The sequence below is a fragment of the Phyllobates terribilis genome, unplaced genomic scaffold, assembly GCF_046119375.1.
Source record: "Phyllobates terribilis strain yellow unplaced genomic scaffold, ASM4611937v1 Scaffold_5__5_contigs__length_657084704, whole genome shotgun sequence".
NCBI classification, from domain to species: Eukaryota; Metazoa; Chordata; class Amphibia; order Anura; family Dendrobatidae; genus Phyllobates; species Phyllobates terribilis.
In genome coordinates, this window is record NW_027362765.1 from 399,950,888 (window position 1) to 399,973,714 (window position 22,827).

Below are 22,827 nucleotides of genomic sequence, written 5' to 3' on the forward strand. Positions count from 1 at the left end.
AGCAGCGCTGGTACCCATTACCAGGAGCCACAGGTGGTGTCACGAGACAAAACTGTTAACAAAACCCCTTTTAAAGAGTGACCCCAGGGTACGGGCCTGGGAGCCGACCGCCGTGACCTCCCAAGAAGGTAAAGGCCCGGGTACCGAGTAACCCCCGTATCCCCCTGGGCGAGTCAACTAACCCAGTGTGGGGGAGGGCTAAAGTGAAGTGACAGAGGGAGGTTCCTGTCAGGAAGGCAGGTAGGTCTGATTAGTCAGCAGAGCCACATAATTGGGTGTCCTTAAAGTGAGCTGAGTTTGTGACGCTGTGCATTTTATCTATGCAAAGCAAAAAAAGGGGGGAAAAAAGCCGCTGACCAGCCCAGGGGATGGGGATGACTCGGTACCCGGGCCTTTGCCTTGGGGATGTCGCGGTGGTCGACTCCCGGGCCCTTACCCTGGGGTCACTCTTTTAAAGGGTGGATATTTGTTAATTTTGTAAAAATTTGTGACGCCACCTTAGGCTTCTGGTGAGAATCACCATCGCTGCGCAGTCCACTGAGGCCGATGATAAGGCAGCTCGATGGTATAGCTCCCCATAGGTGGAGCTAGGCCTCAGGGCAGCGTATGAAGGGGGATGCAGGACAGGCGAGACCCAGCCGGGTCAGAGCAAGAACAGGGACTGACACGATAGTCACTTCAGTACCTTTTACTGATGGAAATTCAGGCACGTCCCGGAGCACTGTAGGGTGAAGGGTGCATGTCAGGATCCTCCCCAATGAGCGGGTGTAGGGCCTCCTCTTACTTGCCTCTGCGTAATAAGTTTCTGACCTGCCTGGAGCTAGGCCTAACTTTGTCTCTGTCCGGCGCTGGCTGACGTAGTGGTTGGGCCTTCTCTTGGAGTGCACGCTCCCAGCTTACGGGGCCTATGTGTCTCCTGGCTCTATTACATATCAGCACTTTAGCGATCCTGGGACTTGTAGTTCTCCAGGGATTCCGGTTATGCCTTACTGGGTCGTAGAGATCCCGGTAAGCATCGGACCCGGTGTCGGTAAATTCTTCGGGGTGAGCTGGTTAAGCTCCTCTGCCCCCTATGTACTAACTCTCCACTCGCCTTCGGCCTACTAAAGCCCTCACTAGGCTATACACACTAACAGCCGCTTGCCGTGCTTCACCAATCTTATGGCGCCGGCACACCTAAAGCTCACTATTCTGAGCCACAACTGAGTCTAGAATGGGCTTACCTCTGCAGACAGACTTCTGCAAGGACCGAACTGAGAACTCTGTCCCTCTCTGGCTGTGAGCAGGAACTCTGTTCTGGCTAGACTTGACTAGACTGAGCTACCTAGCTCCACCTTCCCTATTTATTTCCCTAACGGGCTCCCTCTGCTGGTCTGAGGTGGAAGGTGGAGATGTGTGAATGTTTATGGGGGCCTCTTGTGGAGGAATCCATCAATGCACTCTTCCAGGATCTGTGATACCAAGCGCAGCTGGGCGTCACATTCCCCCCTAGCAAAGCTCAGCACTCCCGGGCTGAAGTACATTTTATAAAACAATAACAATAGGAAACATGAACAATCTTCCCTTTATGGGAGGCACCAAGCTTAAACGTTGCACAACAACATAAACAAATACAAAGTGTCCTCAGAATTCAAGTCTCTTATGGTGAGGTTCCCAGACAGGATGTCCATCTCACAGGGTAGAGTACTTGGTGATTTGAGGGACCTGTCCCAATCCCCCAACGTAGGCCCTGGGGTGCCTGCAGGGCATGAAGATCCCGAGTTGGACCTCCACCCAGACAGGTTTTTCTTCTGAGGTCACCTAAAAGGGGCACTCCAGGGAGTGCAATTATATACAAAAAGCAGTTTTTGGGCTGCACACAGTCCTCAGCCACGAAGTTCTGTACGTCACAAGGGAAGTGTCCATATCACTTGAACTATTCATTAATAAAGCAAAGCACAAAATAATATACTTCTGCATGAAAATACACAACAATACAGTACATTTCAATGTAATACCCCAGGGTTAATTATCTACACTTGTCAGAGTTTAACTATTTTACGGAGTGTATCTGACAGGGGGTTTACCTCTCGTTGTACGTGTAGATCTGTGTAGTATGGGGATCTGTGTGGTGTCAGTCTGCATTGTCAGTTACCCTACCAGTTCTACGTGTGACTAAGTTGTAAAACTGCCTTAACCTCTCTCTTGGACTAGCAAGTTCACCATTGGCTGGGCCCTCTTGCTCTGCTCCTGCCGGGGATCCTTCATCCGTGGATACTTCTTGAGCTGGCTCTTCTGCAGCACTTACAGGTTCAACTTGCTGTGGAGGGTTTTCTGGCTGTTCGAAGAATTGGAGTGTTGGAATGATTACTGCACCTCCTATTTGAGGCCAATCTGCCGGGAAATCTCCTAGGTCAGTGTGTATCACTGCTTCTTCAGGTTCTTCCGGGATTGTGAGAGGCACTTCTTCCTGGGGTTTCAATAAATCTGGAAACAACTTTAGGTGGTCCCTGGACACTGTTGTAGACCTTCTTCCTCCTACTCGACTGATTAAGCATGTATTCTTATTGTCAAATCTTGAATTCAATACAGTGTAGGGTTCTTTTTCCCACTGATCATCAAGTTTATGGTTTCATCTTTTCCTTTTCAATACTGTTTCATCAGGTGTGAAGGGTTCTGCGGGCGCGGTTTTGTTGTAGTGCGCCTCCTGCTTTTCTCTTACCCGAGTGAGACTGTCCTCGACACAGGCTTGTACTCTTCTGTACTGCTCTTGTCTGGTCGTGTCCCAGTCCTCAGTGGTCATATCAGCTTCAGGCTCAACAACACCAAGCTCCAGATCCATGGGCAGCTTTCCTGGCCTTGCCCGCATGAAATATGCCGGAGTGCAATTGGTGGAACTTACTGGTATATGATTGTACAGATTTACTAGGTCAGGTAGTAGGTCTGGCCACTGATTTTTCTCCTCAAGTGGTATGGTCTTTAGCAGGTCGATGATGATGTTATTCATCTTCTCACAGAGACCATTGGTTTGTGGGTGGTACGGTGTAGTTCTTATCTTCTTACACCCGTAGAGATGGCAGAACTCTTTGAACAACTCAGCCTCAAAGGCCGGGCCTTGGTCCGTTAGCACCTGCTCAGGATAACCATGGGGTCTACAGAAATACGCTTGCAATGTCTTTGCTGCTGTCTCTGCTGTCAGGTCTTTGACGGGGGCGACCACCAGGAAATGTGAGTAGTGATCCACCATGGTCAGAGCATAAGAGTACCCTGACCTGCTGGGGGACAGCTTGACATGGTCCAGGGCCACGATCTCCAGGGGCCGAGTCGCCTTGATGGGTTGCAGGGGTGCCTTCTGGCTGCTGTAGTCTTTTCTTCTAAGGCCACAGGGTCCACAGTCTCGGCACCACCGTTCAATGGAGCTGCGCATTCCTACCCAGTAGAATCGACACTTCAGCAGGGTCTCTAGCTTTTTCCAGCCAAAGTGCTCCACCTGATCATGGTAAGCTTCTAATACCATCTGGATGTCTGTCTTCGGGACCACTATCTGCCATACCATCTCATGGGTTTTTGGATAGACGTACCTCCGGCACAGCTTCTCACGGTAGATAAACAGCCGGCTTCTCTCGTTCCACAGCTGTTTTGCTTGGAGAGACGCTTCCTTCTCCAGGGAGGCACTCTCTTGGGTTATCAGCTCCTTGATGCGGCTGACAACCGGGTCACTGTCCTGGGTCTCTTTCCAGCTGTGGTGAGGCAGGGGGTTTAACGTCTTTTCACTCTGCCTCCTGGAGGCTTATTGCTCGTGGATCATCCCATTCCGGTGAAAGACAGGTAGCTTAATCTCTTCCAGGTCATCCACTTCTTCTTCTGTGTCTGACTGGTGAGGCATCCTAGACAGGGCATCGGCGTTGGCGTTCTTGCTGCCCGCCCGGTATTTAATTGTAAATTGGTAATTTGACAGCCGAGCCATCCATCGTTGTTCCAGTGCCCCGAGCTTATCTGTTTTACGATGGCTCAAGGGGTTGTTATCAGTGAAGGATGTGAACTTGCTGGAGGCCAGGTAGTGCTTAAACCTTTCAGTGATGGCCCAGACCAAGGCCAGGAACTCCAACTTAAAGCTGCTATAGTTCTCTGGTTTCCTCTCTGTCGGGCGGAGCTTCCTGCTTGCGTATGCGATCACTTTCTTTTGGCCATTCTGCTTCTGACTTAGAGCAGCTCCCAGTCCTTCATTGCTGGCATCTGTATACAGCAGGAACGGTTGGCTGTAGTCAGGGTAGGCCAGGATCTCGTCACCTGTCAGGATCTCCTTCATCTCCTGAAACGACTCTGCTTGCTCCTTACCCCAGTGGAATGGGGGATTCCTGCCTTTGAGGGACTGCCCTACCAGGAGGTCTTGCAGAGGAGCTGCTTTCTTGCTGTAGTCTTTTACAAACCTCCGGTAGTATCTTACTAGTCCCAAAAACTGACGCACCTCCTTGAGGTTCTTCGGCTCCGGCCACTTCTGGATGACTGTGACCTTCTCCGGGTCTGGTGCTACCCCTTCCGGACTGACAATGTGCCCTAGGTACTGTACCTTTCTCTTGAGCAGGTGCCACTTTGAGGGTTTCAACTTCATCCCGTACCGGGACAGTGACTCAAATACCTCCGCCAGGTGCTTCAAGTGGTCCTCGTACGTTCTGGAGTACACTATTACATCGTCCAGGTAAATTAACACAGTCTCGAAGTTGCGATGTCCCAGGCAGCACTCCATAAATCTCTGGAACGTTCCAGGGGCGTTGCAGAGTCCAAACGGCATACTGTTGAACTCGCAGAGTCCCATCGGGGTAGTGAAGGCCGTCTTCTCCCGATCCTCCTCAGCCACAGCTACTTGCCAGTACCCACTAGTGAGGTCAAGGGTGGAAAAGTAATTTGCAGACTTTAAGGCAGCTAGGGACTCCTCTATGCGTGGTAAAGGGTATGCATCTTTATGTGTAATGCGATTTACTTGACGGTAATCTACACACATTCTCATGCTCCCGTCCTTTTTCCTAACTAGCACTAGGGGAGCTGCCCAGGGACTACAACTATCCCTTATTACCCCCGCCTTTCTCATGTCGTGCAACATTTCCTTAGCCTTCTGGTAATGAGCTGGTGGTATAGGCCTGTAACGTTCTTTGATTGGGGGATGGTCACCTGTGGGGATATGATGTTGAACCCCCTTAATCCTCCCGAAGTCAAGTGGATGTTTACTGAACACCTGAGAGTATTCTTGAACCACCCGGTGTACGCCCTGTTTCTGATGGGCAGGAGTGGTGTCTGTCCCAACATGGAGCTATTGACACAAATCCTCCACCTGGGTTGCAGGGTCATTATCCTCCTCTTCATCTGGTGAGGTTAAGAACTCTGCCTTGTAAATGCAATTGTTATTTACAGCATGTAATTTGGCAACAGTGGCATAACGTGGCAGTCTGACCTCGTCTTCCCACAATTGAGAAGATGGACGGGCACCCTCCCATTACGTACATCTACCACTCCCCTGGCGGTTAAGAGTGCGGGTCTATGCTCGGAGCAAAGGGGTTCTACTACCGCCTGGTAGCTCTGTCCTCTAAGACCTATAGCAGCTCTACACCAGATGAGCATTTCACTCCTTGGGGGGATGATAATGGGTATGGGGTACGTCAACCGCACATTAGCGATTTCACCGTCTGTTAACCTTACTTGCTGTTGGTACATCAGGACTCGGATCTCCTTCTGCAGTGCCCTCTTTTGTCTTGGTCTGGCAGTGTCAGCTATCTGTTGGAGCAAGAACACAACTTCTCCCAAACAGTTACCAACAATGTTAGTGCCTAGTACCATATACGGAATGGTGTCATCAGGATTAGTCTCTACTACAATTAGCCCCTGGTCCTTCAGCTCCACTCTCCCCACCTTTACAGTCACATTCTTAACCCCGATTAGGTTAAGGGGGAGTCCATTTGAGGCATAAACAGAAAGATTTGGAGCTGGCGGACCTAGGGTGTCCATGGACCAGAACCTCTTGTAGAGGACATCAGGCATGATGGTTACCTGAGATCCTGTGTCCAGCAGTGCATGCGTCGGGATCCTGTCCAACACAATGGACAGGAATGGTCTTCCTCCGACGAACCTGTTGTACCAGTCTGATGGGCCTGGGGAGTTTACTCCTGAGGGTTTTCTCGTTTAAAGGACAATTCTGGGCGGTGTGTCCGGTATTACGGCAGCAGTAGCAGGTAGGGTCCTTCTGTGGACGGCGCTGGTCACTGGTCCTCGTAGAGGGTGGTGTTGGCCTCCTCCTCCTTCGCATCCAGGGGACATCCTCAGGGCTATCGGCTAACAGGATTTTCCCTCCTTCCTCAGGCGCTGTAAGCAGTTGCAGAGCACTCAGCACAGTGGTCAGGGTTTTGCTCAACTGACGCACTTCCGAGCGCAGACTGTCCAGCTCTCTAGGGGACGTTGCTGGAACCTTAGCTTCAGCAGCCACTGGGGAAAAGGTGGGTGTAGCAGGTACTGGGGTAGCTCCACCCTGGTAACATTGGATGGCATTTGTTTCCAGGGGCAGCAGTTCTTTTACAGCCATGTCCTTAAGATTATCAAAGGAGGCATCTGGATGATCCAGGGACCACCAACGCACAGTCCTGCTCTCCTCTGGAGGCCTCAGTCCGCGGACAAACTGGTCCTTCAGCATTTTATTCTCATTTTCGATGCTGGTTGGACTAACCTGTTTCAGAGCCCGCAGGGCCCCCTGTAGACGCCAGACGTAGTCCCGAACATTGTCCTCCAGTTGTTGGGAACAGTTGTAGAACCTCATCCGGAGGTCCGCCTCAGTATGATCCTCAAAAACAGTCTGTAGCTTTTGAAAGATTGCGGACACTGACTCCTGGTCTGCGGCCGACCATGTTTCCACTTCCCGTTCCGCAGCACCAGTCAGTTGTCCTAATACGACAGCGGCTCTTTGCTTGCCTGTCATAGAGTACATGTCTAAGATAAGGCATATCTTCCATTTGAATCCAGACAGGGTATCTGGTTTGCCGTTGTACTGGGGGAGCCACTTTGCTCCAGGAATGTACGGTAAAGTTATAGGAATGACAGGAGTTACAGGCGCTGCTGGTGGAGCGGCTGCTTCGGCCTGCTCATCGTCGGGCGCGGGTTGAACTTCAGGGACTTTAGCCGGTGTCCCGGCGTTGTGCTGTTCGTCGGACATTCTGGCGCCCCCCTAGCTAACTGTGGCCTACCTTCTAGTTTTTCTTACGGTAGGCCGCAGCTCCTCAGGTGACGGTCGTCTTCAGGACCTTGCGTCGCTTGCGTCCTACGTCAGAGCGTTCAGCGACACTCTTTCCAGGACCTGGCGCTTCTTGGTTTGACGTCAAGGCGTGGGGCGCGTCCGGGGCTTCGCGCTCTTTTGCAGGTACGCCCCTCAGTTTCCCGCGGTTACGCCCTTCTTCTCACTCGGCAGCCCAACAATGGCGGCAATCTTCACCACAGTCAAATATACAGTTCACTTCAATAAAGGCGCACAGTACCCGGTGGCAATGGGCATACACTCCGTCATTGCAGCGGGCACGCGATCCTGTTCGTGACTAGAGATGAGCGTTGTTCTACTCGAACTGTTCGCCAATCTCAAATTCGAGCTGTTTTGGGCGGTGTTCGAGCCGGTCGGCGAACACGAACAATTTGAGAAAAATTCGGCTGTTCGAGGTTATGTTCGATAACTGTTCGTGCACCAAAATCATAACTGGATTTTTTCTCAGTAATGATGAAAATTAATGTTAATACGCAGTTTGAGTGTACAGCGGGGCGGGGGGAGGGGCAGGGGATGGATCTCTGCAGGAACAATGAAGATCTCCATTTTTTTTTCTCTTTCCCGCATTTGCAGTGGGGAGGTGCAATCTGTCAGCCTATCAGCAGCGCACAAACGGAGCGAAGTGCTTTTTTTCACACAAGCAAGGGCATGTGTGATTGGCAGTGTATGTCACATGTCCTTGCCCTATAAGACCAAGCCATTTTCCCCGTCGCCACCATTTTCTCACTGCTGCAGCTGCGTGTTAGACGGCACCGCTGTTGCTGTGTGCGCTATACCTTGTTAATTTCAAGCCAATTTTCGCACAAATATACAGATAGCTTGGGAGTAGGGAATAGTTGTGATTGCAGTCCTTTTAAGGACTAGGTTACAGCATTTCCTACGACTTTTATCAGGCAGGCCTGTGCTCTTAAATAGATAGATTGTGGGAGTAAAGACTAATTGTAATTGGAGTCCTTTTCAGGACTAGGTTACATCAGTTCCTATCAGTTTTTGCCAGGCAGGTCTGTGCCAGTGCTGTGCAAGTTTTTTTCACAGCATTTGGCTGAATCTAGCAAAGCTAATCCTTTTTGGCCTATTGCAGAGTGTGTTAGTCAGTGGAGTAGCCTATCTGTGTTGCAAGATATACCACCTGTGTATAGAATACCAATTTTTTTACTGCACCTAGTGAAGTAAAATCTTTTGGGCATAGCATTATTCTATTAGTCCATCTATACTGACCTCCATCAGGTTGCAAACTGAATATAATTTTTTTCTGCATCTAGCTCTGAAAAAATATTTGGGCTTCTAGCAGTGTGTGGGACTTGTTCTATTAGTCCTTCTATACTGACCTCCAGCAGGTTGCAAATTGAATATAATTTTTTTCTGCATCTAGCTCTGAAAAAATATTTGGGCTTCTAGCAGTGTGTGGGACTTGGTCTATTAGTCCATCTATACTGACCTCCATCAGGTTGCAAATTGAATAAAAAAATTTTCTGCATCTAGCTCTGAAAAAATATTTGGGCTTCTAGCGGTGTGTGGGACTTGGTCTATTAGTCCATCTATACTGACCTCCATCAGGTTGCAAATTAAAAATAATTTTTTTCTGCATCTAACCCAGCCAATAGTTTTGGCCTAATACCACAGTTTGGCCACTCAACTCTGCTCGGTTACCATCCATTGTTTTTTTGTGCAAACAACTCCAGAGTTGTGAATTAGTTAACCACCAAAATGAGTGGAAAAAGGCCTGCTGCTGGTGGAAAGGGGAATAGGCGTGTTGGGAAGGGGAAAAAAGGTTGTGTCCGTGGGGTAGGTGCAGAAGAAAGACCATCTTCCAGCCAAACTAAAATGTCTACTTCTTTTAGCGGACAATGTGATAAGATCCCTTTCTTACGGCCACGCCAATCGCTACAAATTCCAGATGAGGCACAAAAACAGCAGGTGCTTCAACGGATATCAAGTGCTCCTTTAAGTGGGCTCTCCTCCACATCAACTTCAACATCACAAATACTCCAGTCCTCAAAGGTGTCACCCAAATCGCACTTGCTTCCTCACAGCTCCCAAATCTCCAGCTGCCCGTCTGAGTATGAGGTAGAACAGATGGTTGAGTCTGCAGAGCTGTTTACTCATACTATAGCCTGGGAATCAGAGGTCGACTCCAGCGCTTCTGTGAATCCAGACGAGGAAATGATCTGCACTGATGCCCAGAATCTTTATGAGTCGGATCCAGGACCAGACGCAGAAGGTTCTGACCATAATGTAGACCCTCATTCCCAAACTGTAACTCCTGTTGGTGGAGACAATGAGGAAGATGATGATAAGACTCAAATACCTGATTGGAGCGACAACTTTAGTTTTTTGTCAGGGCAGGAACAGGTTGGCTCTGAGGACGACGGGTGTGATAACGCACAGGGTGATGATGATGAGGTCGGAGATCCCACTTACTGTCAACCCACAGTCAGCCAAGAGATGAGGTCAGCAGAGGAGGTGGAGGAAGATGCTAGTGACGACGAGGTCAGGTTGCGCCTTCCTGGACAGAGACGTAGTACTGGAAGCACGTCAACAACTGCATCCTCAAACACAACTCTGCCTCTCACCACAAGTCGTGGTGGCTCTTCAGGTCACATGGGTGCTAAGCCTTGCATAGCCTGGGCATTTTTTCAGATCGATAAAGATGACCCAACTCGTGTTATCTGTAACATTTGTCAGCAAAAGCTAAGTAGAGGCCAAAAAATACATAGTTTGAGTACTTCATGCATGAACCGGCACATGGACATGAAGCATAAGTTGCAGTGGGAAGCTCAGTGTGCTACAATGCGGTCTAGCCGGCCGGGCCAACCACCGTCTGCCATATCTTGTGCATCCGCGGCCTCTTCATCCTCTGTGACTGGGGGGACAGCAGTCACACCTGTTTTGGGGCGCAGACCTGCCACCTCTTTACCCGCAACAGCCAGCGTGATTGGCAGGTCATCATTTTCTTTGGAGGTGGTAACACCAGCTGGTCTTGAGCGCTGTCCGACATCGATAGCACCACCTTTGGATCAAGGCAACCTAACATGTCCGCCTGCATCTTCCTCACAGACCGGCAGTTTGCCGGGGACACCCTTATCAACCCCGTCTAAGCACAATAGCCAGCCCTCGGTCCCTCAGATGTGGACAAGTAAAAGACCATTTCCTCCTAGCCATGAGAAAGCTAAGAGGTTGAATTTCACCATCTGCAAGCTCTTGGCTACAGAAATGCTGCCTTTCCGCCTGGTGGACACAGAGGATTTTCGAGACCTTATGTCCGTCGCAGTGCCCCAGTACCAGATGCCCAGTCGGCACTACTTCTCAAAGAAAGGTGTGCCTGCGCTCCACCAGCATGTCGCACACAACATCACCGCTTCTTTGAGAAACTCTGTGTGTGACAGGGTGCATTTCACCACAGACACTTGGACGAGTAGGCATGGACAGGGGCGTTACATGTCGCTGACTGGGCACTGGGTAACTATGGTGACAGCAGGACAAGGGGCTGCTGTCCAAGTCTTGCCGTCCCCACGAGTTGTGCGTCAATCCTCTTTATGTCATTTTTCCTCCACTGCTTCTGCCTCCTCAACCTCCTCTCGGTCTTCCACCTGCACCCAAAGCCTGTCTGGTCATGCCACAAGCTTTCTAACTGCGCAGAAGGGATCCTGCACACCTCCTTACTATGCTGGCAGTAGGGCTCAACGTCATCAGGCGGTTTTTACATTGAAATGTCTGGGAAATGTGAGTCACACAGCTGAGGAGTTGTGGTCAGCTCTGGAGAACCAATTTCATGAATGGTTGTCTCCACTGGACCTGAAACCAGGGAAGGCCGTGTGCGACAATGCTGCAAACCTGGGTGCGGCCCTTCGCCGGGGCAATGTCACACACGTGCCTTGTATGGCTCACGTGTTGAACCTGGTTGTCCAGCAATTTTTAGCCCACTATCCCAGACTAGATGGCCTTCTGCAGAGGGCACGGTCGCTGTGTGCTCACTTCCGCCGTTCGCATCCCGCAGCTCAGCGACTTACATCTCTACAGAAGTCGTTGGGCCTGCCACTTCACCGGCTAAAATGCGATGTGCCTACCCGGTGGAATTCAACTCTGCACATGTTGCAGCGACTGTGGCAGCACCGACAAGCCCTGGTGCAATACGTTCTGACGTATAGCCTGGGACAACGAGATTCAGAGGTGGGGCAAATCACGCTGGAGGAGTGGTCTCAGATCAGGGACCTATGCACCCTTCTGCACAGTTTTGAAATGGCGACGAAGATGTTTAGTGCTGACGATGCCATTATCAGCATGACTATTCCGGTGATTTACATGCTGGAGCACATGTTAAACAGAATTCGGAGTCAGGTGGTGGCACAAGAGGAGGTGGAGGAAGTAGAGGAGGAGGAGTTGTATGCGGAAGGGCTAACATCTGCAAGGTCCAGACGGTCGGCAGCACCAGGGCGGCAGGCATGTGAGGGTGGGGGAGATGATTTTACCAGGGCGCATGGTAGCAGCCAAACTAGTGAGGAAGGTGCAGGAGCCCAGGAAGAAGTGGAGGACGAACTGATGGAAGACTCATCAGATGAGGGAGACCTTGATCACATTTCTGTTGTGCGAGGTTGGGGGGAGAGGACAGAGGAAGGAAGCATGATTGTTACCTCGCCACCAACACAACAGGGACTTGGTGCTCCTGGATGCGCAACACACATGAGTGCCTTCTTGCTGCACTACCTGCAACATGACCCTCGAATTGTGAGAATTAGAAATAATCCTGACTACTGGGTTGCCACACTGTTAGATCCCCGGTACAAAAGTAAATTTGCAGAAATTATTCCTGCCATAGAAAGGGATGCACGCATGCAGGAGTATCAGCAGAGACTGTTGCAGAATCTTACATGTGCTTTTCCACAAAATACCAGTGGTGCACGTAGTGAATCTCACAGTTCCAACTTGCCAACCGTGGGACCGTCAAGTGTTCAGCACTCAAACCGTAACAGAACCACAGTATCTGCTGGTAACATCAATTTTACGGAATCATTTCACCACTTTTTTAGCCCATCCTTTGCAAGGCCACAGGAGACAAGAAGTCTGACACCTAGTCAACGCCTAGAGACGATGGTACAGGAGTATCTCCAAGTAAACATTGAAGCCACGACTGTGTCACTGGACCCTTGCTCTTTTTGGGCTTCCAATCTGGATAAATGGCCGGAGCTAGCCACTTACGCCTTGGAGATCTTGCCATGCCCCGCAGCCAGCGTTCTGTCTGAACGTGTGTTCAGCGCTGCTGGTGGTGTGCTGACAGATAAGCGCACGCGGCTCTCCACTGATAATGTAGACAGACTCACGTTCATAAAGATGAACAAATCATGGATCCGAAACGACTTTTCTACCCCTGTGTCATCCTGGGGAGAGTAAAAGCTTGATGATTGGTTAAAATCACCCTACCAACCGTTTTAAGCTTTCAAATTACTAATCATGTTTATCTGTATCTTGACTGGAAAATAATTTGGGCTTTGTAGCAGTGTGCAGCACTGATCCTATTAGGCCATCTATAATAAGCTTCACCAGATTTAAAATTAAAAATAATTTTTAGCTGCATCTAGCCCGGAAAATAATTTTGGGGCTCCGAGATGCGCAAGACACATAAGTGCCTTCTTGCTGCACTACCTGCAGCATGACCCTCATATTGTCAGAATTCGAAGTAATCATGACTACTGGGTTGCCACACTCTTAGATCCCCCAAACTTTTCGATCAACCTTTTCATTTTAATAAAGACCAAAAAAATGGTCATTTTTGAAATTATAAGCATTAGCAGGTTGTTAGAAACTGAAATCAAACAGTTTTCAACTCAAAACTTTATTCTAGGTGATGTTACATTTTCACATAGGACCCCTTGTTCGAAAGGAGCTTCTGAACTCTCTCGTCCATTGAATTTGTCAGGTTTTGGATGGTTTCTGCTTCAATTGTTTTGCATGAGGACAGAATACCCTCCCAGAGCTGTTGCTTAGATGTGAACTGCCTCCCGCCATCATAGACACTCCTTTTAATGATGCTCCAAAGGTTCTGAATGGGGTAGAGGTCAGGGGAGCATGGGGGTCACACCATAAGTTTGTCCCCTTTTATGCCCATATCAGCCAGAGATGCAGATGTTTTATGTGCAGCATGAGATGGTGCATTATCATGCAGAAAAATGATCTTGCTGTGAAATACACGGTTCTTCTTCTTGAACCATGGCAGGAAGTGCTGTTTGAGAAAATCCACATACATTATGGAGTTCATCTTTAGCGCCTTCAGGGATCCTAAAGGGGCCGACAATCTCTCTCCCCATGATTCCAGCCCAAAACATTACTCCACCTCCTCCTTGTTGGCGCTGTAGCCGTGTTTGCGTGGGGTGTCCATCAACCAGCCATCCTCCACTCCATTCATCTGGACCATCGAGCGCTGCACGGCACTCATCCGTGAACAAAACAGTTTTGAAATCAGTCTTCATGTAATGTTTGGCCCACTGGAGCCGTTTCTGCTTGTGTGAAGTGGATAGAGGAGGTCGACAGGATGGCGTATGCACAGCTGCAAACCTCTGAAGGACCCTGCATCTTGTTGTTCGGGGGACGTTGGAGGCACAAGCAGCTTCAAAAACTTGTCTGCTGCTATGACAAGGCTTTTTTGCCGCTGCTGTTTCAACCTGACGTAATTGCCTGTAGGAAAGAGTCCTCAATTTGCCCTTATCAGCACGCACACGTGTGTACTGTGAATCAGCTACATACTTCTTGATTGCCAAGACACTTCATCCTGATCATCGCACAATGTTGATTGTAGTCATGCCTTGACCTAAACACTCCACAATTTGTTGCTTCTCAGCAGCCGACACATCCTTTTTCTTTCCCATTTTGGCAGAAAATGTAGGCTGCTTAATAATGTGAGAGAGCCTTCTTAAGTAGTCTTGCCTTTCATTGGACACACCTGCCAAACTAATTAGCACAGGTGTCTGCAATTGCTTACAGTGATATAAAGAGCCCTGACACACATCACCATCAATGAGTTTAACTGACAAACAAACAAATTCTTCCCTTATCACTCCTAAACACTTTTTGCATAATAATTTGGAACGCGGTGTACATGTGCTTTTCCACAAAACACCAGTGGTTCACGTAGTGAATCTTACAGTTCTAACTTGCCAACCGTGGTCTGTATGGAATTGTTCAATAAAGGGCCCAAAATTAAGATAACATAGATGGGAGAGGTCTCTATGAATAGGAATTCCTAAGTATTTGATACCCTGTGAGGGCCAGGCAAAGGGAAAGTTGGACTGGATGGAATCCTATATGGATTTAGGGAGGGAGACATCGAGGGCCTCAGACTTCGCTGCATTGATTTTAAAATTTTACCATGTAACAAAGTGATCTATTTCAGCCATAACAGCAGGGATGGATATATGTGATTGAGTGATATATACTAGGACATCATCAGCAAATAGAGAGCACTTGTACTCGGTGCCTCCCACCTCAATCCACCTAATATTGGGGTTATGGCGAATTGATGAGAGCAGGTGCTCCGTCACTAGGATGTATAAGAGAGGGGACAGAGGACATCCCTGCCTTGTCCCATTGGTGATTGTGAAAGGTGATGAAAATGTTCTGACGCACCCCCTGGGCCTTGGGACACCCGGAGCCGGACCCTTTTTGGTGGATGCTGGTGGTTGTAGTCTTCGTGGCGGCGATCCGGTTCCGTGGCTCAGGGCGGTCAAACCAGTGGCGGAAATATTTATGTGGTTTTGATGTTTAAATGTCCGACTACGCCACCCGTGGATTGCGGTCAGAGTGAACCGCCGCTACAGGGCAGACCACTGAGGCTGGTGTTGTGGGTGCAGCAGAGCGTAGCATAACTCCCCACGGGAGGAGTATAGCCTCAGGGCAGTGTATGCGGAGGATGGGGGTGATGGTGCAGGGCAGCAGCAGTAACGACACGGAGTCAGTGATGCAGTTCAGGGCCTTTACTCACAGTTCTTATTATCCAGACCACGTCTGCAGGTAACGGCTGCCCACGTCGTACTGTGCTCACCAGGTGAGGGGCTCAGACAACTCCCAGATAACTTTGGAGCGCTTCACAGGACCCCCTTTGTGTGTCCTTTGTCTGGCCTTTCTTACCAACACTTCTGTCCGGCTGCCTCGGGCCTCCTCTTGGTAAACTTGGCGCCAGTTTCCCTGACCCTATGTGGTGCCTTCCTAGCGGGTGGAGCAAGGGGCTGCGCCACATAAAATGTCAGAGCCTCCGGTTTCTAGCTGAGGGTCGTTTCCTGCCTCCACTAGTTCGGGGACCGGTCTCCCCCTTTGGCCTGACCCCTCCACGCAGGTGGATTCGGGCGTGCGGTGGCGACTCGCCCGTCCGCACCCCTGGGATCCCTTCATTCCTCATTCCTGGAGCCTTCTCCGCTCCTCTTCCTTCCTTCTCCCTCTTCCAGGCCTGGGCCTCTGTTACTAGGCCCGCCTCCGGAGCAGAGCTCATGCAGAGCCCCTGCTCCCTGCCACTTCTGCTCAGACTTCTCTGCACTGAACTAAGATGGTGCCCACCTTTTATACTCCCTTCTCAATGCACCCAGTAACTGCTTCCTCCCTGCTCCTGCACTGCAGGGTTCCCCTTCCTCAGTGTTCCCTCCCCTCACTCCAGCCAGGGACAGGGACTGTCGTGCCCATCTCAGGGGCATATTGGTCGCCCTGCCCCACGGCAATGTGGTGTAATGCATGCAGGTGTCGGGTCCTGATCCACACTCCATCCTTATCTGAGAGTGAGATATCACACCTCTGGGTGAGGTGCAATACGTCTGTAGCAACCGAGCCCTCGGTGCTACAGTTCCATTTATCTTCAGCCTAGGTGACGTATTGTGATACAGGGCCGTGATTTTGGCTATAAAAGGGTCCCCTAGACCCCTACCCCAAGCTTTTTAAGAGAATCATATATGGCGTGCCAGGAGACTCTATGGAATGCTTTCTCAGCATCCAACGAGAGTATCTACTTACAAATTTTTAACTGCATCTAGCCCAGGAAATACTTTGTGCCTAGTAGCAGTGTCTGCTAGTCAGCGGATTATCCCGGCTGTTAAGCATGCTACACCACCTGTAGTTTGGACACTTAATTTTTTCAAAGGAAATGCTTCGGGACCACGGGATACTTAGTGAAGAGCATCAGGAGGCACCCCAAGGCATAGGGGCTGGGACTGGCACTAGGATGCCTTGCGGTGGACAGCCGAGCTCGATCCTTATAAAAGCTTTTTAACTGCAGCAGCTTTAGTGGACGCTACTGGAGCTGGAATTACGCGGCTGCTGGCATGAGACTTGCCCTCCAATAGATCCTTGTAAATGGATTTAAAGTGTATTCATTCAAATTAGAGGGACAATTTAAATTAAAAAGCTTAGAGCTGCCTCCACCACAGGGGGGCTCTCTCGACCCACCAGCGGACAGGCACCAGTATTGGGAGAGGGGGGCTGGCCGTCAGGGTTCACCGCGGCTCTGGCACAAACCCGGCGACACGGAGGTGGCACGGGCAGGAGCGGACTGGCCGTCTCGGCTTCTCACTTTTTGGATTTTAGAAGGGCATGACATGCCTATATCTGTGTCTCCCCCTCCTTTTACTCCTCCACCTCTTTTCTTTTCGCATGACTATATGTACTTGTCACTTTTCCATGTGTTAGTTGTGTCTTCTGAGCAGTTTGTCAGCTTTTGGACACCTTTGAAGGTGTTTTCTATGTGTTTCTATGTGTTTTTGTTTGCCTGCCATTGGTTTTAACGGTGTTCGAAGGTGTTCGACGAACAGTTCGACGAACAGTTCGGCGAACACACGGGTGTTCGACGAACCGAACCGAACTCGAACACTACGGGGGTGGCTCAACACTATTCGTGACGCCAGGAGAGATGACCAGCCCAGGGGATGGGGATGACTCGGTACCCGGGCCTTTGCCTTGGGGATGTCGCGGTGGTCGGCTCCCGGGCCCTTACCCTGGGGTCACTCTTTTAAAGGGTGGATATTTGTTACTTTTATAAAAGTTTGTGACACCACCTGTGGCTTCTGGTGAGAATCACCAGTGCTGCGCAGTTCACTGAGGCCGATGATAAGGCAGCTCGATGGTATAGCTCCCCACAGGTGGAGCTAGGCCTCAGGGCAGCGTATGAAGGGAGATGCAGGACAGGCGAGACCCAGCCGGGTCAAAGCAAGAACAGGGACTGACACGATAGTCACTTCAGTACCTTTTACTGATGGAAATTCAGGCACGTCCTGGAGCACTGTAGGGTGAAGGGTGCATGTCAGGATCCTCCCCAATGAGCGGGTGTAGGGCCTCCTGTTACTTGCCTCTGCGTAGTAAGTTTCTGACCTGCCTGGAGCTAGGCCTAACTTTGTCTCTGTCCTGCGCTGGCTGACGTAGTGGTTGGACCTTCTCTTGGAGTGCACGCTCCCAGCTTACGGGGCCTATGTGTCTCCTGGCTCTAGTACGTATCAGCACTTTAGCGATCTTGGGACTTGTAGTTCTCCAGGGATTCCGGTTATTCCTTTACTGGGTCGTAGAGGTCCCGGTAAGCTTCGGACCCGGTGCCCGGTAAATTCTTCGGGGTGAGCTGGTTAAGCTCCTCTGCCCCCTATGTACTAACTCTCCACTAGCCTTCAGCCTACTCAGGCCCTCACTAGGCTATACACACTAATGGCATATTGCCGTGCTTCACCGATCTTATGGCGCCGGCACACCTAAAGCTCACTATTCTGAGCTACAACTGAGTCTAGAATGGGCTTACCTCTGCAGACAGACTTCTGCAAGGACCGAACTGAGAACTCTGTCCCTCTCTGGCTGTGAGCAGGAACTCTGTTCTGGCTAGACTTGACTAGACTGAGCTACCTAGCTCCACCTTCCCTATTTATTTCCCTAACGGGCTCCCTCTGCTGGTCTGAGGTGGAAGGTGGAGATGTGTGAATGTTTATGGGGGCCTCTTGTGGAGGAATCCATCAATGCACTCTTCCAGGATCTGTGATACCAAGCGCAGCTGGGCGTCACACCGCATTTTACAGTTCCAGCAAAGTGGAGGGGATTTATAGAAACCTCTTGTCTTCTGTGCTTTTTCTTTTATGCAGTGTAAACTGACTTATCGCTTGATTTTCAAGTCTTCAACATGTCAATCTCTCGTGAGTATGCCGAGTTGTATGTTCAGATTTTTCCTATAGATTTGGAAGCAGATAATCCACAGGAAAAAAAAACACATAATTCACACATGGGTGAAAAATGCTGATGTGCTGCAGATTTGAAAAAAACAAGCGCTTTAATGGTTCAAATCCATAATGAAAAAATAAACAACATGTGCATGAGATTTCAGAGATGTAATTCACTTTGCTGGTACTTTAAAGTGCAATGTTTTTAACCATTGATAAACATGTGGTGTAGTGCCACTATACGGCTGTGTGCCCACGATGCGTTTTTTAAGCGTTTCCGCAGCAGCAAAAATGCTGCAGAAACGCTTAAAAAACGCATGGTAGAAGGTCTGCCATGTTCCCCAATGATAATCCACATGTGCTGTGCACATGCTGCGGAAATTTCCACTGCGGATTATCATTGCGGAAAAAAACGCAGCACTACCAATTATTTAGCGGAAGTGCTGCGTTTTCGCCGCCATTGATTTGCATTGGAACGCATGGAATCCGCATCACTGCATCTGTACATGCGGAATCCATGCTTTTCAATGTATGGATGGTACCCGGGTCTGGAGTAGCGGAGACTGTCCTCCGGACCCGGGTACCATGGAACCTGTAAAAAAAGAATAAAATAAAAAATAAATATGATACTTACCTTGTGATGGCCCCCGGTGTTCTTGTCTTCACTTGCCGGCAGCTCGTGGTGGACTGAAGCACCTGCGCTGATGTCATAGTCATGTCACGGCAGGTCCTTCAGTGTAGTGTACCGCGAGCTGCCGGCAAGCCGGGACGAAGCGAAGCAAAGTAAGTATAGATTTATTTTTTTTATTTTTTACCATTCTTTAAGGTCACGGTATATAAGTCCATGCCGTTTTTTCTGCCAGGGAGATGCAGAAACGCTCAGGAAAAAATCCTGAGCATTTCTGCATTGTGGGCACATAGCCTATCAATCATTTAATAAAGCTGCCATGTGCCAGGAAAGAAGCGGCTTCAGTGCCGGAGTCCGCATCAAATGACGGAATGCGACCTATGATGTACGAGTATGACGCGCCCCCTTGGCCGTGGGGTACTCGGTAGCCGGGCCGGTCATGGCTAGGGGAGATGTCACAGTGGCGGTGACCCGGTCCATGACCCATGGCGGTCAATTAAAGGGGTCTTTAAAGAAAGGGATTATAGTTTTTATGAAATGTTTGTGACGCCACCTGTGGTATGCGGCTATTTGGAGCCGCCGCTGCGGAGCAGGTCCTTTGGAGCTGATGTTAATGCAGCAGAGTTGGTTTAGCTCTCCACAGGTAGAGCTAAGCTCCAGGGCAGTGTAGATGTTGTATGAGGTAGATGTGACGGGTGCTGTGTAGCGCAGGCAGGTGATGGCGCAGCAATTATTTACAGAGACAGTGGGGTGCAGTCTTCAGGGTTTTACTCACCGTTTGCCAAGATTCCAGGTTACAGTTACCGGTGTATAACCTCCCACATCGTCCTGTGTCTACTCAGGGAGCGGTTCAGCAAACGCTCAGGCAATTCCAGAGTACTTAGTGGGACCCCGTTCTGTGTGTTCCCCCTGGCCGTCTTCCTGCGCTGGCTCTCACCCTCCTGCCCTGCGCCTCACACCCAGTGTCCCAAGCCAGTGACCACGGACCTTGTCGGGCAACGTCTTCTCTGTCCCCTGGGTCCTCTATGGCCTCCTTTTTGGCGATTAGATGTGAATGTTGGCTGCAGCACCTGAAATGCTACACCCTCCGGTTATCTAGTTGAGACTTGAAGTACTCTTCTAGTTTAGGGGCCGGTCTCCTCTCTGCGGCCTGATCCTTCCACTCCTGGTGGGTTCGGGCGCACGGGTGGCATCCGCATTGCCCGTGCCCCTGGGATCCTTTCTGTTCTGGAGCCTTCCTTCCTGCTCCTCTCTTCAGTCTGTCTCACTAGGCCCTCTTCCCTGAGCAGAGCTCCTGCAGAGCTCCAGCTCCACACACTCTCCTTCTCTGACTGAACTCCTCCCTTCTTCTCCACTGACTGACTACACACCCAAGATGGCTTCCCTTTTTATATCCTCCTTCTCAAGTGCTCCCCCTGATCTGCTTCCTCCACCCACTACATGGTTCCCCCTCTTTTGGATCACCCCACTCCAGCCAGGGACAGGGCTCAGCAGCGCAGCAATGCATCTTGCCCCTCCTGCAGGTCTGGAGTAGTGTAGCGTTGGATGCAGGTGTTTGGGTCCAGGGCTGTACTCCATCCTTACCTGAGAGTGGGATACCACACCTCTGGGTGAGATGCAGTACCTCTGTGGCGACTAAACCCGCAGGGGCGCCACATACCCCCCTGGTAAAACACAGCACGTCCACGGGCTGGAGCAAAGTAAAAACAAAGCAATTTAAAGACATGCAAAATTTTTAGATGCATCACTTAGAAGAATTTTCAAACAACTTTTCTTCCCTTTATGGGAGGCACATTTCTTAAACGTTACAGGTTACTATATAAAACTTCTTTTTAAATAACATTTTTCCTTACACATAAAACATTTTTCATATTAACCATTTTTAGCAGGCTACAGCGCGATCTGTAACCGGGTGTTCATTCCACTGAACAAGGTGCTATCTGGTGAACATGAGGGACCCATCCGAAAACCCTCAACGTAGTCCCTGGGCGTGGCTGCAGAGCATAGGTGATCCAGGTGTTGGACCACGCCTTCGGCCACGCCAAACGGGTTTTTGTTCTGTGATCTATATAAAACCAATAAGAGGCACTTTAAGAAGTGCAAACTATGTACAGTTTAAATGTTTTTGGCTGCTCACAGTCCTCAGCTTGTCAGTTTGCATACCCTTACTGGGTAATTATGCACACAAAACTTTTTAGTTCACTCAAACAAGGTTGTACCCTTCCGGGTAACTATATACAGTACAGTTCCATTTGACTCAATAGTGGTGCTCCCTCCTGGGAGACACCTGTCCTGCATAGGCTGGCCCAGCCGGGTCTTCAGCCTCTGACTGCAGGGGCATGCTCTCCTGAACTAGTCTATGTACATTCAGGGCATACCAGCCCCGCTCACCTCTGTTCCTGGTGTAGGTGACTCGATCACCAGGGTACAGATCTCTGTCAAGATGTCCTTGCTGGAGGTGGGACTCCACGTCCCTCCGGTTAACAAATAAATCCGTTGAGACCTGTGGCTCTCTGATGAAGCCCCACCCGGCGTCCAGGTAGAACTTCACGACAGTCCCTTCTACGCGGGGACTGGGTGTGGCCGTTTTTGCCTAGCGGGCCCGAGTCTTCTTCATGTTACGGGCCTCCATTTTCTCCCAGCGCACCCGCCGGATGCGCCGCTCCTTCTCCAACTGCAGGAGCTCCCGCCGACAATGCTCCACCCGGCGTGCAGCCTCCTTACGGGTCTCCCGGGGAAAACCCATGAGGTCCCGCCCCCCGGGTTATCCCACAGGAATGGATCTGCTTCTTCCTGGTGGGCGACTGAGGGCACAGGAGCGGGCAGCAACGGGAGACTTTGGTCTTCCACCTCCGCGGACCAGTCCCAGGGCGTGCGTCCGTACACCCATTTGGGTGTAGGGGCAGGTGGCTCTAGCAGGGGACCCAGGAGCAGGTCTGCATCACCAGCACCCGGCGTTGATGGTTCCGGGCCCAGGAGCAGATCTGGGGCGTGAGCGCCCGGTGACAGAGGTTACGGCAGGGGGACCAGGGACGGAGCAGCGCCAGCCACGTCCGGGACAGGGGTATCACCCCTACCTGCTCCCGCGACTCCATTTTCATGCATGATAATGCACCGTCTCATGCTGCACATAACACATCTGCATTTCTGGCTGCTATGGGCATAAAAGGGGACAAACTTATGGTGTGGCACCCATGCTCCCCTGACCTCAACCCCATTGAGAACCTCTGGAGCATCATCAAAAGGAGTGTCTATGATGGCGGGAGGCAGTTCACATCTAAGCAACAGCTCTGGGAGGGTATTCTGTCCTCATGCAAAACAATTATAGCAGAAACCATCCAAAACCTGACAAATTCAATGGACGAGAGAGTTCAGAAGCTCCTTTCGAACAAGCGGTCCTATGTGCAAATGTAACATCACCTAGAATAAAGTTTTGAGTTGAAAACTGTTTGATTTCAGTTTGTAATAACCTGCTAATGCTTATAATTTCAAAAATGACCATTTTTTTGTTCTTTATTAAAATGAAAAGGTTGAAAACTCTGCTGTGCATAATAATTTGGAACATGCATTTTGAGTGCAGTTTGAGTTTTTAATTTTTTTAAAAATATACTGTTATCATAGGCAGTTTGTACAAAAACCTTTCAGTTATTTGACTGGAAAATTACAATGACTGCAATTCATATAGGTAATTTGGGAAAATCTGAGAAAATATTATTTGCATAATAATTTGGAACACCGTGTAGACTTGAAGAACTCTGCTAGTT